The sequence below is a fragment of the Equus quagga genome, chromosome 6, assembly GCF_021613505.1.
Source record: "Equus quagga isolate Etosha38 chromosome 6, UCLA_HA_Equagga_1.0, whole genome shotgun sequence".
NCBI lineage: Eukaryota > Metazoa > Chordata > Mammalia > Perissodactyla > Equidae > Equus > Equus quagga.
The window spans coordinates 89,619,141-89,619,424 of NC_060272.1; positions in this window are offsets into that span (position 1 = coordinate 89,619,141).

The following is a 284-nucleotide window of genomic DNA, read 5'->3' on the forward strand; positions in this document are numbered from 1 at the left end:
TCATAAAGAGCTATGAAGTTCTTTTAAAAATTTGTCTTTCATGTTTATAAAATTAATGTATTTATAAATTAAAAAAATTTAAATACAATCCCAATAAACAAATATCAATGGAACTTTCTTCCAGAAATTGTCAAACTAATTCAAAAGTTCTAGAAGAGAAATGCTGAGAATAGTCAAAAAAAGTTAGAACAATGAGGACTGGCTTGCCCTATCAGCAAAATATCCCAGAAAACTACGGTAATTAAAGCAGTATGGTATTGGTACAGGAATAAATAAATTGATCG